Raw genomic sequence first — 13,627 nt, 5'->3', positions numbered from 1 at the left:
TGTCACCTTTGAATACAGTTCCTCTTGTTGTGGAGACCCCCAGGCATAAAATTATTTCATTGCTACTTCATAACTGTAATTTTTCTATGGTTATGAATTGCAATGTAAATTTCTGATGTGCAGGATATCTGATATGTGACCCCCAAAGAGATACAGACACAGGTTGAGAACCACTGGTTTAGACTATGGCTGCTACCTGGTCACTGGGCTCCTGTTTCAAAATATCAGCAGTCAAGAAAAGAAGTTGTTAGAATGGCAGAATAGTTTTCTAATGGCCTTGAGGATGAGGGAAGCCAGATTCCAAGAAAAGACTGTGTCTGACCATTAAGTGACCTGTCACTGATACTTCCTTAATTCTGAACAAACAAATAAATGCAGGAGTCAACACTTAAGGATGGCATGGTGGCCTTGGACCCCAGGGCCCGCACTTCTTATAATAGATGAGAAACCTGGTCCCACCAGGGAAGCCACCTAGACTTGGAGAGAAGAATACAAGGTAGGAAGTAGATCTGGAGCCCGGAGCCCTGCTGGAAGCCTCTAGGCCAGTTACAGACTTGAGATCTCATACAAATTTGTCTAGAGAAAGAAGTAATGAGAATCCTAGAGGAGGCATTTTTTTTTAATATTATGTGTGTAAAAGGGTGTGTGTGCATGTTTGGGTATGAGTGTGTGTGTGTGTGTGTGTGTGTGTGTGTGTGTGTGTGTGTGTGTGTGAGAGAGAGAGAGAGAGAGAGAGACAGAGACAGAGACAGAGACAGAGACAGAGAAACAGAGAGAGACAGAGAGAGACAGAGAAAGTGAGAGTGCATGAGCTAGAGAGTTGGTTCAGTGGCTAAGAGTACTTGGACTTTCACAAAGGAGCAAGGTTTGATTCCCAGAACCCAAACGGTGGCTCAAGACTATCTGTAACTTCAGTCCCAGGGGATTCAATGCCTCCTCTAATCTCCACGGGCACCAGACCTGCATGTGGTGCACATACATACATGCAAGTGAAACACTCATACACATCATATAACAATATAAATAAATCAAACAAGTAAAAATAAAAAGCAAGTGAGTGTGCGTGTGAAGGCCAGAGGTCAACAGAGGTGCCATTCCTCAGGAGCTATCTACCTTGCTTGTTAAGATGAGGTCTCCCACTGGAACATGAGGCCTCTGACTAGGCCAGTTTGACTGCTCACTGAGCCCCAGGGACAAGTGGGTCTTGACATCCCCAGTGCTGGGATTACAAGGGTCTCCCCCTGTGCCTGGCTTTGTATATGAGTACTAGGGATCAAACTCGGGTCTCCTGTGCCTAGGTGGCAAGCACTTTGCTTAGTGAGCCCTCTCCCAAGCTCCACGGAGGTTTACCTGAGAGAGGCAAACAACACCTACTATGAACAGTGAGGAAGACGAGTTGTAATTCACTGGTGACATGTCACTGTGACAGTTAGTGTTATCCACGTGACTGGATCTAGAGTCACATGGAAGATGGTCCACCCACCATGCCTGTGGGGGGTTATCTTACATTAACTGACATGGGAAGACCCATCTTAACTGTGGGCAAAGCCATCCCTTGAGCTTGGGTCCTAGACTGTGTAAACTAGAGAAAGAGAACTGAGCACCAGCATTTCTTGCTTTCTGGACTTGACCGTGGGTGCACTGTGACCAGCTGCTTCAAATTCCTGCCACTTTCACCTCCCTGATAGGATGAACTGTGCCTTTGAACTGTGAGATCAAAATCAGCCCTCTCTCCCTTAAATTGCTTCTGTCAGGGTATTTTACCACCACAACAGGAAAAGGAACAAAGGCAGCCACTAACATCTGTCCCTTGAGGCTGGAACACTTGATTTCTGTACCTTCTGGGGGTGCTGATGGCTGTCCTCTTACAGAGGAGTCTCTCTTGAGGAGTGCCTCTGACCCAACAGGAGCCTCCTTGTCCATGGCTGTTTTCCATCCCAGGAGATATTTGCAAATATCTACAAAGGGCACAGCCTCTTTGCCTCAATGAGCTCGGGGGGGGGGGGGGGGGGGGCATTCCAGCTCTGTATCGACCTCCCAGAGTCCCTGAGGCCTCTGTTACCACCACACCACCCATCAATGTTCCCTTTATCTCCTCTTTTAGATGTTGCTCCTGAGAATATTTATCAAGAAATTCATGTACACTAATCTCTACCTACAGTCAGATTTCTGATAAATTAGGGGAAGCAGAGACAGATCAGTGGGTAAGGATGATGTCACACAGGCGTGAGGACCTGAGATCAGATCCCCTGAGTCCACTTACTGTTGGGTGTGGCCTCACTCACCTGTAATCCAGAACTGAAGGGAAAGGATGCACCTGGCAAAATTTATACCTCAAGGCTTAGTACTCACAGAGTTGTACAACCATGAACATAACCTGCTCAGAAGACTTCTATTACACCAAAGAAGGTACCTACAAGTCAGGAGTAACTCTCTGTTCACCTACACCCTGTGTCCCTGAGGCCTACCTGCCACCACTATAGATCTGTCTGCCCTAAACTTTTCAGGTGAATGAAATCATACTGCATGTGGCCTGCCATGAGCCTTTCCTTCCACTCAGCATGCAATCCTAAAGCATAGCCAAGCTATAACACAAATCATTTTGTTTTCCTGGCTGCATATTTCATAGCTAAAAAAGACACTGTGTTTTATTTATCTGTTCTTTGGATGATGGGCATTTAGGTTGCTTCCATTTTTGACTGTGAGTAATCCCGTTATGAACATTCCTGTACAAGTTTTTATATGAATATTATGTTTTTATTTCTCTTGAGTTTGTACAAAGGATGCATTATTTTAATCAGGTGGCAACTCTAACTTTTTCTTTCTTGTTCTTTGAGGATTTTACACAGTGTACTTTATCATATTATTTCTCATCTCCTGACTCCTCCCAGTTCTTCCTCTGATTCCCTACCTACCCAACCTCGTGTTCTTTCTCTCTCTCTCTCTCTCTCTCTCTCTCTCTCTCTCTCTCTCTCTCTCTCTCGCTCTCTCTCTCTCTCTCTCTCTCTCTCAAACAAACAAATAAACAAACAAATAAATAAATAAAAAGAATTAAACAAAAACAAAAGAAAAGGGCCACTAAAAACATGGAGCCTGCTTTGTGTTGGCCAACTACTCCTAAGCATGGGGCCTGCCTTGGGATGTGGTTGACATACCCAGTGTTGAGTCACTGGAGAACATCGATTTTCCATTTTCTAGCAGGTGACAATTGCAAACAACTTCTTGACTAGGGGTGGGATTTTGTGTCTACTTCCCCCTTCCCTGTACTGGGATTTTGTCTGCTTTGAACTTCTGCAGATCTTGTATATGGTATCATAGTCTCTGGGAGCTCATATATGTATCAGCCCTGTTGTGTCTGGATGACACTCTTTCCTTGAAGTCATCCATCACCTCTGGCCCTTACAGTCTTTCTGTCCCCTCTTCCCATAGATCCCAGAGTCTTGATGGGAGGGGTGTGATAAAGACTGAAGTTGAGACTGAGTGTTTCTAAAGTCTCTCACTCTCTGAACATTGTCCAGTTGTGGGTCTCTGTGTTAATTACCAGAGATTGCAAGAGGAAGCTTCTCTGATGAGGACTAAGCAACACACTGATGTATAGATAAAGTTTTGAGGAACCATTTATAAGTCGCTGCCCCTATGTCCCCACCAACAGCAATAAAAGCGCTAAATATTCTAGTGTCTCTGCATCCTTTCTGATTCGTGTTATCTGCTGTGTTCAGGGTAGCCATGCTGGGGGGTGTCAAGTAAGTAGCTTATGGCTTTGAAATTTTCCTGATGGCCATTGATACTAATCACCTATGCTTGATATCTCTCTCTCTCTCTCTCTCTCTCTCTCTCTCTCTCTCTCTCTCTCTCTCTCTCTCTCTCTCTCTCCCTCTCTCTCTCTCTCTCCCTTTACCCCCTCTCCCTTTTTTCTCCTCTCCCCTTACTCCCAATCTCTTTCCTCGCATAGGGTCTCAAGAAACTCAGTCTGGCCTCATATTCATTATATATCCAGGAAAGACCCTGATCTTCTGATCTTCCTATCATCCCTCCTAACTGCTAGGATTACAGATGTATACCACAACCTCTTTTATGTTATGTAGTGCTGAGGATTAAACCTAAGAGTTTGGGCATACAAGGTAAACACTCTATCAACTGATTGTATCTTCAGGACCACCACTACCCCCCACCCCGCATGCTCCCATTTTTTTCTTCAGCATGCTCCAATGCAGTTGTCCTTATAGCTGCCCTGAAATGACTCTCCACCAGTCTGTTGATGACCGCATTGTTACATGTTTCCTCTTTGTCATTCTGCAGATATAGGTGAATATTCTTGGTGAAACTTTTTATATTCTTGGCTTTTAGGATGCCACATCATCTTCCTTCTTCTCTTTCATTTCTGACTACACCCATTGATTTCTGTTCTCTGACATCTAAATGTACAATTTCCCAAATGATCAGTTCTACACCCTGTCCTGCTGTCCACCCGTGTTCCTTTTCCTATGTTATCCCACCACAGATCCATGTCACTCTTCTAGTATCCTGACCTCTAACTCCATGTGGTGGTGGTGGATTTCAATATTATATCTTCAGCCTGGATCCCTCTCCATACAGCCAAAAGGCATATTTTAACATCACTGCTTAGTTGTGTAAAAGACAATAGGAAATGTTTCTCAAACTAACCCCCTACTGTTTTTAACTAAACCAGCTCCTTTTCCTTCTCAATTCATGGCCACTAACTCAAACTGAAACTTCTGGAGCAATTCTTGACTCTTCCCTTTCTCTGACTAGAACATAAGCACCTTGTCTGTGGCCTCTGCCTGTCTGGCCACCTATGAATACCACACAACTAGAAATACACTTTGCACAACACGGACCCAATAAATGTTTGTTAAGCAGATCCCCGTTGACATCCTCCCCCTACCCCCAGATGGATTCTGCTATCCATCTGCAGTCCGTTGACAGACACAGGTAAACGTTGCCTTCTCCCTGCAGCTCCCCTGCTTCTGCAGACTTCCCTCCCTGTCAGAGCCATTTGCTACCTCCTCTGTGCTCCAGGGGCATATTATATTTAACCTCTACCATTGTGCTTAAAATATTGCTTTGTGACTTTCAGTATCCAATTTTCCCACAAGATAATGAGTTCCTGCAATGCATAATCATCACCTTATTATTTCTTTAATAATCCTGGGTGCCTGGCTCATAGTAAAATTAATAAAAGTGTTGAATGATTCACTAAACATACTCTGTCTCCTTTCAGCTCCCTGCCTCCCCTTTCCACTACCCCAAAACATCAGCTAACCCCTCTGCTCCAAATTACTAAGGACATGTACTTTTTTCATACCTCCACTGCTCCTGGATTCTCTTCCTATACTCACATCTTTGTTAGAGAGATATCCCCCCAGGCATTTTCTATGTAAGATATTATAACAAACTAATTAGTCCCAAGAAAAGTTAATAGAATATCTACTGAGTGTTAGATCTCAATGAAAATTATGGCCTTTTCAACTTAAGCAAGTAAACAACATCCTACTTTGGGGAGGGAATGTGGAGATAGAAGACCAACTCAGCCTTTTGACGGTCTTGTTTGGTGGCTGCCTTTGGCTTAGGAGATTTAGACCTTAGATTAACTAGAATCAAGGAGAACATAGATAAACTAGACATCTGAAAAACTGAAGAGATAGCTCCGTCACAGTGATGAAATGAAGGACTGACTGTGTTACATCACCACTGAAGGCAGTCCTGGGGAGATCCTTGATTCTCTTCTAGTACACTCCACTCTGCCCTGGAAAAGATTCATCCACACAGCATGAATCATTTCAAAATGCTTTGGAAGCCAAAAGATGAATTCATTCAACAAAGCATCCACTGAGCCCAGCTCAGTGTCTCCAAGCACAGGCTGCAGAACAAATGCTAGTTCTGTACAAGAAAAAGCCACAGGGCTGCAAAGACAGTCAAAAGACACCCTTGGTCTGAAAGGAACTCGAAATGTAACATGGGAGCAACTGCTGTCAGCAAGAGTGTTGATGCCACACATAAGGGCAAATGTGGTACAGGACAGAGGAAGCATCAACTCTGACTGTGTGGTATAGGGTCTAGGGGAAGCTTGCCTGGGGTGCTTGAGATGAGTAAAAAGATAAGAAGGAGTTTTCTAAGCAAATGAGGGAGAGTATAGAAAGTAAAGCACATATAAGGCAGGGAGTTGTGGTCCAGCTTGGCTTAGAAGAGCCTGTCAGGGCTACAATATGACTGGGTCACAGGACTGGAGAAGATGTGCAGTAACAGATGACATTCTTAGATGATAAAGACCAGGTTATGAACAATACTGAATGCCATGATAAAAGCTGGACTTCATCTTTTTAGATAGTGATAAATGGTTGAAGATATTTTTCAGTCAGGAGTCAGTCTTTCAGAATTTGAGATTTGGTGGGAGTCTCCTTTTAGTCTCATTATACGGGACACCATGCTATGCAAGAACGTTTTTGTTCTGGAAGACAACTTGGCTGTGGGTTAGAGAAAGGGTAAGGAAGAGTGAGCTCAGCCAATCTGTTGACAACAGCACTATCAAATGCAAGGAGTGAGAGTGTGTGTTCCCATCACCGTCCCAAAAATACGTTCTCACCAATAGCCTCTGTACCAATAAATGGAGTGAATACTTTCAGGCTCTCTTGGTGTGTTAGACATTTCTCTGTTATGTAAAGATGGATAAGGAGGGATATATACAGTTATATAGAGGAGAGAGTCAACTTTTTCATGACCAATTGGCTAAGATGAGGGGAATCAGAGATGGCATGGCCAATTATTTTGATTGAGTGAGTGTATTTGTTCATATGAGTAGCACAGAATGCCAAGAAAGCTTTTAGGGAACTACTCTATATTTGTGCCAGTGAATACTGAGTTTGGTGTTCCTGTGAGATGGCAGGGTGAAAAGTTAGAAGAAAAATGAATATGGACACCAATCAGGAAAAAGCTACTTGGAAGCTGCAAACCTCAGCAACAACCAACATGTAATCTTATGTCGAAACCAGGCTATCTCTGGAGTAGGTTTGGAGATCAATGGAGTATACCAAATACAAAGACTGAATGAAAAGAGGAATCTGTGAGACTAACCGAGTAGTCACATAAGAGGGAAAGGTGGAGAACCCATCCAAAAACTGGAAGAAACTTTCAACAGAGGAGTGTCCAACAGAGAGCCAAGAAGGAGACTTTGGATGCCTGGAAATACACAGGTCATTGTGATATAGGTAAGGGAAGGAAATAAACTATTGGGAAAAATACAAGTCAAAAAGAAACTCCAGAAATGGAACAGAAGGAGGCGCCTACCCTCAACTCTATGCAAAAGTAGGTTGGTACCTGAGAATCAGTATAATGTTAACTTTCATACCCTCCCTTGTCTGTGCTGAGTTACAAGTGAGAAAGAGAAGAGACAGAGCCCACGAATGTATACAGTTGCATGGACTCCAGTTGCATTCACTCCTTTCTCCTATAAGCCACACATAAAGAGTAGCCTTCAGGTACCATAACTGATCACATGTGAATCCCAACACAGGCCACATCTGATTTAGGTCATAGATATGGACATATGACCCAAATACAGCTTATCCTATACTTTCAATGCATTGGGTCATCAGAGGGCCTCTCCTAAGACCTCCAGTAAGGAACATAAAGAAGGATGTGTTAGCAGTCAGTAGAAGAAACACTGAAGGAGCCTTAGCTTTTAGGATCTGGAATAGCCAGGAAGGACCACAATGCAGAACAAGGTCCTGAAAAGACTGAGTTTGAAATAAGCGGAGGATTCCTAGGACAGAAAGACAGTGGAAGTCAGTTGAGCAAAGAGAAGCACGGAAGAGCTCGGAGCATCTAGTCTGAGTGCCCCTGCAGCGCCCCGAGAGCTTTTTGTTTCCTCTGAAGACACTTGTACAATAAGCCCTTTTATTTCCTCAGGTTCATTTGAGCTGAGTGTCTCTCTTCCTTGCAGCCAGAAGAGGCTAACTGTAAAAGTTAACTATAAAGGATGCGGGTCTGGACAACAGAGGCAAAAACAGATCAATGAGATTGCTTCCAACTAAAAAGTACCAACACAGTGAAATAAAAAAAGACAACAGAAGGAAAGACAACCCATAGGACAGAGGGAAATGTCTGAAGAGCTTATGTCTTGTGAGAGATTGGCATCCAAAATGTATAAGCAACTCAGGCTCAGCAGGAAGAAAACAAGCAGCCCCATTTGTTTAAAATATACAAATGGACCAGGTATACGAAAAAGAAATAGTCAGCAGCACTAATATCCAGAGGAGAGCAAGTTAAACCCGTGATATCATGTCATCTCTCACATCAAGATCAATATGACAAGAGGTCATTGGTGCTGAGGGAAACATGGGGAAAGGGGATGCTGACTCACAATGGTGAAATGCAGATTAGTACAGCCATTATGGAAAACAAGATGGCAGCCCCTTCAAACATGAAGACCAGTACTACCACCCAATCCTACAACCCACCGCTGAGTCTGCATCTGGAGGGAATGGAAAGCAGGATGCTGGAGATGCATGCACCCTTCGGTTTATCTGAGCATTATCCATAAGATCCAAGCAAGGGAATCAACTCGGGTGTCTATCACTCGTATAGAAGATGTGACAGACACCGCGAAAAACTATTTCTTTAAGAACTTCAAATCCTACCATTTGCAACATGGTTGGAATTGGAAGTCGTTGTGCTAAATATAATTAGTTAGTCACAGAAAGACAAATATGGGGGCTGGGGAGATGGTGTGGTGGGTAAAGCGCTTACGGTACAAGCATAGGACCTGAGTTCAGATCCCAAGAACCTGCACAGCAGCACACATCTGTAAGCCCAGCATGGGTGAGGCAGAGGCAGGTAGGTTCTGGTGGCTTGCTGGTCAGTCTGTCTGGCTGAAACATCAAATTCTGGGTTCACTGAGAAGCCCTGTCTCAAAAACTAAGGTCAACAGCTATTGAGAAAGACATCTGACATGAGTGTCTGGCCTACATATGTACACACATGGGCATGGGCATCTTATGCACACACATGCTTACAACATACATGCAAAAGACAAGTGCTTCATGGTCAGGGACACTTGAAATCAAATAGAATGGTGACTGCCAGGGTGAGGAGGGCTTTGGGGTGGGGTGGTCATGTGACATGGAATTTCCATTTCATGAGAAGAATAGGTTCAGAACAACTATTCCACAACATGGAAACTATAGATGATTATGTACTAGGGACTTGAACATTCTAAGAACATACTGATTTTACATCTCAGCTCTGAAGAATTATCAGTTTGCCAGGTGATACATGTGTTAATTTAATTTAACTCTTTCACAAAATATGCATTGATCAAGGCACTGGCTTTCATACCATAAATATAATTTGTATTTGTAAATTTAAAATACTAGTATGTTTTTTATTTTTAAAGTTAAAGAAATACATCTGTGAATGGGAGGTAAATTCTCAGGCAATAGCAAGCCAAGGGTCACTTGACACATGGGTCATTTGAGCTATACATAATGGAATGGGGGGTGGGTGTTAATGAGCTATTTTGACAGACTTAACCAGCTTGTTTGCCTTATTGATTTGTTCCTAAAGAGCCCTGGACTAGGAAACATGGGTCTAATGCTTACTCAACTCATTTAATTATTCAATAAGTCACTTAACTTGGGTCTTGGTTTCCTTACCTAAACAATAGAGATGTAAACATTTACCTCCTGACCGCATGGGATGTAAGATCTTATGTTGAGAGATTAGATCATATACCAAAAAGTAGAAATGTGAGTTGTTAATAACCATGAATCATGTTAAACCTGGCAGCTGTTGTATACGGCTTCTCTTCATTAGACCAACCCTAGGATTCACTAAACAGAGCTACACCTACCCTGTCCCTTCACTGGCCACTCCCCCTTGTTTCTGTCCCTTACACAAGTGGTCGAAGCTCTCTCTTCATGCTTATGTTACTGTCTTTTACATTCTGACTGGGTGCCACAGAAGTCCAATAACTAAACCGCCTCGTTTGCTCTCTGTTGCTGTGATGAACACCATGACCCAAAGCAGCACCATGACAGACTGAGAAGGACAAGGAGAGTCATAGGCAGGCCTGGGCTATCTGTACCAGGCTCAGAGGAAAAAACACAGGCCCACCCAGCACCTTTCAGGGCGAGGCAGATAGGCACTACTATGGTGAGCAAATGTATGGCATGGTATAGGAGAGAGAGAATGGTTCATGTCCTGTGGCTAGAGGCATATCTGAAGAGGCAAAAGTGAGGAGCAGGCTAAGGTGGGTGGCTTGATTGCCACTCAGGGCATGGTGATATCTGGATCTGGGCTGCTGCTGGGGCCATGTCTAGGTTCATGGCTCTAACGTAGCTGCGGTCTCTGTTGATGTCTGTGGCTCCTGATATCACCAAAGGCAGAGAGGGGGATAGGGCTGTACCGAGTTGGCTCCACCGGTCACTGGCTGCAACACGAGGGAGAACTGGTCCTACTCCTCATTGGCTGAAGCACTCAGAAGAAAAGGTCCTACACCTCACCCGGGCAACACAATAGAACTGACCCTGTTCACAGGGGCATGGGTGAGCTGGCCCTGAGGGTGTGAGAATGGGAAAGCAGGTCACTCCCCTCTCTTATATCATGTGGTGGAATGTGTGAGAGAAAGAAACCCTCCTTCCCTCACCCCTCACCACCTGCAGCAAGTGGGGGGACCTGGCCCAACCCCTCACCAACTGCAGAACTTGGGCGAACTGGTCCTGTACCTCAACTGGGCAACACAGTAGAGTTGACCCTGTAGGCAGGGGCATGAATGAGCCAGCTTTGAGGGCATGAGAAGTGCATAGCTTGTACCACCTCTCTTGTCTGCCATGTGCTGGTGAGAGCAAGGGGAAGATGCCCTACCCACTTCGCCCCTACAGCCTCCAGCTGCCAAGGGAGCTAACCCTCCTCTTTACCAGCTGCAACACTTGTAAAAGTGGTCCCTGCACCTCATCTGGGCAGCACACTGGAACTGACCCTGTTTATGAGGGTGGGGTGAGCCAACCCAGAGAATGTATTAGAGATCTAGCCCTGCTCTTCATCTGCTGTATGGCAGCATGGGTGGGGAAGAGATGCCCTCCTACCCCTCTATGCCTGAGGCATGTGGGAGAGCTGGCCCTGAAGCCGTGAGAGCAGGAGAGCCGCACCTGCCCCTCACCAGCAGCGGCACTCAGGAGAGCAGGCCCTGCACCTTGCCTAGGCAGCACGGTAGAGCTGGCCCTGTAGACAGGAGTGCAGGTGAGCTGGCCCTGAGGGTGCAAGAGCGGGATAACTGGCCACACGCCCCTTGTCTGTCACTTAGTGGTGAGGGCAATAGAGAGATGCCCTCCTCCTCTTTCCCCTGCCACCTGTGGTGAGCAAGGAAGCTGACCCTTTCCCTTACTAGCTGCAGTGCTTGGGAAAGTGGGCTCTGCACCTCATCTGGGCAGCATAGCAGAGTTGACCCTATTGACAGGGGTATTGGTGAATCAGTCCTGAGAAGGTGAGCATGGGGGATCTGGCCCCACCCCTCATCTGCCACATGATGGTGTGGGTCTGGGGAGAGATGCCCTCCCCACTTCTCCCACCCATCGCCCTGAGGAGAGCTGGCCCTAGGGTCATAAGAGTAGGAGAACAGTGCCTGCTCCTCACCAGCTGCAGCACTCAGGAGGAGAGTGCATCTTGCACCTCACCTGGGCAACACAGTAGAGCTGGCCCTGATGGTTCAGATGTGGGAGAACTGAAGGCATGAAAGCAGGAGAACTGCCCACCTACCCCCTCCCCTGCTCATCGCCGCAAGGAGTGAACTAGCCAGGGCAATCAATGCTGGAGAGTTCATCCTGGTGAGGATGGGGGAGAGCTGGCAGGCTGACCAACCCTGCAACTACCCAGGCCCAGAACCAGGGTTATGAGTTGGCCCACCCCAACATCCACCCCATCTATGATCTACAGGAGCACATGAAGGGGCACATGCTGCAGACCCAAAGCAGCAGGATCTCCACAACACAGCTCAATAACAGGCTATCTAAGAAGAGTCCCAGTCAGGACCCAGCACCGATAGTGTATTAGAAACCAGAGGCCTTGAACCAGGCCAATGACTCTTAAAATGAACATTTGCAAGTAAAGAAATATGGACAAAGGGGTTTACTGCATGACTCACTGTGTCACACTACAGCTTCCATGACAAGACTTTTTCCTTTTTCCTTTTTCTTTTCTTTTTTTTCTCTTAAATTTTATTGGGGGGGGGGTTTGCACAGGCAGAGGATGGATACAAAGAGACAGGAAATGAATGGGATTGAGATGCATGATGTGAAAGACACAAAGAATAAATAAAAAGAAAGTTAAATTTTTTTAAAAAAGAATTAGTAAGTGGAACTGCATGAAACTATAAAGTTTCTGCTCAGCAAAGGGAACAATTAATAAAGAGACAGCCCACAGAATGGGAGAAAACCCTTGCCAACTTTACACCTGATGGGGGACTGCTATCCAGAATATACAAACAACTCACAAAAATCAAGCACCAGAAAAGCGAGTAATCCAATCAAAAAAACAAGCCAATACACAGAACAGACACTTTTCAAGTGAAGAAATACAAATGGACGGTTGTTCTAATGGGCTTCTCTGTTGAGATTAAACACCATGACCAGAAGCAACTCTCGGACGAAGGGGTTTCTTTCATCTTATAGCTTCTAGTTCATTGGCCAAGAAGGCTGGGGCTCAAGGCAGAAACATTGAGGAGTGTTGCTGACTGACATGCTGCTTCTGACTTGCTCAGCTACTTTTCCTCTGCAGCCCAAGCCCATCTGCCTAGGGATGGCTTCACCCACAGTGGGCTGGGCCCTCCTACACCAGTTAGCAATTGAAAGACTGCCTCTCAGACTTGCCTACATCAAGCTGATGGAGGCATTTTCTCAACTGAGGTTCCTTCTTCCCAGATGACTCTAGTTTATGTCAAGTTGCCCAAAACTAACCACCACAATAATAAATACATGAAAATGTTGAACACTCATCAGGGAAGTAAAATTAAAACTATACTGAGCATCCATCTTAGTCTAGCCAGAAAACAGAAATGGGCCAGTGAGACGGCTCAGCAGGTGAAAGCACTTGCCACTCAGCCTGATGACCTGAGTTCCATCATGGGGGCCCACACGGTAGGAGGAGACAATTGCCCATGCGTTGGCCTCTGACCTCCACATGGGTACCATAGCATGTGCATATAAGCATTTCCATGCACAGAGAAAGAAAGAAATAGGATTTAAGCACAAGAAACAAATGCTGGCAAGAATATAGTTTCCACTGTGGAAACTGGCATGGAGGATCCTCAAGCAACTAAAACTTGAGCTAGCACAGGAACCACCCGTACTACTCCTGGAAGATAAGCAAAGACACCAAATCGCAGAGGTCCCTGCAGAACCTTGCTTATTACCACAATATTCATTACAGCTTCGCTGTCCATCAATAGGCAAGTGCATTAAGAAAACACCACACATATGAACAGCCATCAAGAACAAAATTATGTCATTTGCAGGGAAATGGATGGAACCAGACCCCATCACATTAAGCAAAATAAGCCAGAGTCAGAGGCACCTATTACATATTTTCTCTCAAATGTGGACTGAAAAAAAAATGA

Source organism: Peromyscus maniculatus, chromosome 7 (assembly GCF_049852395.1).
Source record: "Peromyscus maniculatus bairdii isolate BWxNUB_F1_BW_parent chromosome 7, HU_Pman_BW_mat_3.1, whole genome shotgun sequence".
Lineage (NCBI taxonomy): Eukaryota > Metazoa > Chordata > Mammalia > Rodentia > Cricetidae > Peromyscus > Peromyscus maniculatus.
This window is presented reverse-complemented; position numbering follows the sequence as displayed.